This window comes from Colobus angolensis, unplaced genomic scaffold (assembly GCF_000951035.1).
Source record: "Colobus angolensis palliatus isolate OR3802 unplaced genomic scaffold, Cang.pa_1.0 Scaffold319, whole genome shotgun sequence".
In the NCBI taxonomy this organism is placed as follows: domain Eukaryota; kingdom Metazoa; phylum Chordata; class Mammalia; order Primates; family Cercopithecidae; genus Colobus; species Colobus angolensis.
Window position 1 is genome coordinate 1391183 of NW_012116477.1, and position 2278 is coordinate 1393460.

At 42.4% G+C, this 2278-nt stretch overlaps 1 pseudogene across 1 annotated transcript; it reads left to right on the forward strand.

Annotated features, from left to right (window-relative positions):
- The first annotated feature begins 642 nt into the window (after positions 1-642).
- LOC105518382 lies at positions 643-1908 on the forward strand (annotated as a pseudogene). The gene has a single exon (XR_001002810.1). The product of XR_001002810.1 is annotated as a heterogeneous nuclear ribonucleoprotein A1-like (transcript).
- Positions 1909-2278: the final 370 nt, after the last annotated feature.

A 2278-nucleotide genomic window follows, 5' to 3' on the forward strand; every position in this document is an offset into this window, starting at 1 on the left:
GCTAGTTTTTTGTATTTTTTAGTAGAGACGGGGTTTCACCCTGTTAGCCAGGATGGTCTCGATCTCCTGACCTCGTGATCTGCCCGTCTCAGCCTCCCAAAGTGCTGGGATTACGGGCTTGAGCCACCGCACCTGGCCTCTTTATTCTTAAACTTTTAAAATTCTCTCTGATGTTTGTAAGTATGCATTGCAATTGGCACCAGATGGAACTACATAAACTGAAGACTCAAGTCAAGATATGCAATAAAATGTTCTCCTTCCTTTTACTATTTCTTCCTCCTCCAATCTTTCTCTTCTCTTCTTTTGAAATGCTCATTTACAGAGGCTGGACCTTCTAGATTTATCCTCTTCTATCTCAACTTTTCTAATTTCTAGTTTTATCTAGTCATCCTACATTCTAGGAGATTTCTTCAATTCTGTCTTCCATATTACTAACTTTATCATCAGCCATGTCTATTTCATTTTTCATTCACCGAAATTCTCAAATGTAATTATATTTTGCATTATCAAGAACATTTCTTGTTCTGCAACTGCTCAATTTTCACAATAATCTACTGTCATTTTGTTGATGTGACAGTCTCTCAAATATTCCTCAAGATACAAACTAGAATGAAAACTTAAAAAAAAATCCTTCCAGGCAGATACGTTTGTCAGCTTGCTCCTTTCTGCCCATGGATGCCGCCGAAGAAGCATCGTTAAAGTCTCTCTTCTCCCTGCCGTCATGTCTAAGTTAGAGTCTCCTAAAGAGCCTGAACAGCTGAGGAAGCTCTTCATTGGAGGGTTGAGCTTTGAAACAACCGATGAGAGCCTGAGGAGCCATTTTGAGCAATGGGGAACGCTCACGGACTGTGTGGTAATGAGAGATCCAAACACCAAGCGTTCCAGGGGCTTTGGGTTTGTCACATATGCCCCTGTGGAGGAGGTGGATGCAGCTATGAATGCAAGGCCACACAAGGTGGACGGAAGAGTTGTGGAACCAAAGAGAGCTGTCTCAAGAGAAGATTCTCAAAGACCAGGTGCCCACTTAACTGTGAAAAAGATATTTGTTGGTGGCATTAAAGAAGACACTGAAGAACATCATCTAAGAGATTATTTTGAACAGTATGGGAAAATTGAAGTGATTGAAATCATGACTGACCGAGGCAGTGGCAAGAAAAGGGGCTTTGCCTTTGTAACCTTTGACGACCATGACTCCGTGGATAAGATTGTCATTCAGAAATACCACACTGTGAATGGCCACAACTGTGAAGTTAGGAAAGCCCTGTCAAAGCAAGAGATGGCTAGTGCTTCATCCAGCCAAAGAGGTCGAAGTGGTTCTGGAAACTTTGGTGGTGGTCGTAGAGGTGGTTTCGGTGGGAATGACAACTTCGGTCGTGGAGGAGACTTCAGTGGTCGTGGTGGCTTTGGTGCAGCCATGGTGGTGGTGGATATGGTGGCAGTGGGGATGCCTATAGTGGATTTGGTAATGATGGAAGCAATTTTGGAGGTGGTGGAAGCTACAATGATTTTGGCAATTACAACAATCAGTCTTCAAATTTTGGACCCATGAAGGGAGGAAATTTTGGAGGCAGAAGCTCTGGCCCCTATGGCGGTGGGAGGCCAATACTTTGCAAAACCACGAAACCAAGGTGGCTATGGCGGTTCCAGCAGCAGCAGTAGCTATGGCAGTGGCAGAAGATTTTAATTAGGAAACAAAGCTTCGCAGGAGAGGAGAGCCAGAGAGGTGACAGGGAAGCTACAGGTTACAACAGATTTGTGAACTCAGCCAAGCACAGTGGTGGCAGGGCCTCGCTGCTACAAAGAAGACATGTTTTAGACAAATACTCATGTGTATGGGCAAAAAACTCGAGGACTGTATTTGTGACTAATTGTATAACAGGTTATTTTAGTTTCTGTTCTGTGGAAAGTGTAAAGTTTTAATGTAGATTTTTTTTTTTTTTTGCACCCATGCTGTTGATTGCTAAATGTAATAGTCTGATCGTGACACTGAATAAATGTCTTTTTTTTAGTATGCTGTGTAAAGTTAGTCTACTCTGAAGCCATCTTGGTAAATTTCCCCAACAGTGTGAAGTTAGAACTCCTTCAGGGTGATGCCAGGTTCTATTTGGAATTTATATACAACCTGCCTGGGTGGAGAAGCCATTGTCTTCGGAAACCTTAGTGTAGTTGAACTGATAGTTACTGTTGTGACCTGAAGTTCACCATTAAAAGGGATTACCCAAGCAAAATCATGGAATTACTGGTTATAAAAGTGATTGTTGGCACATCCTATGCAATA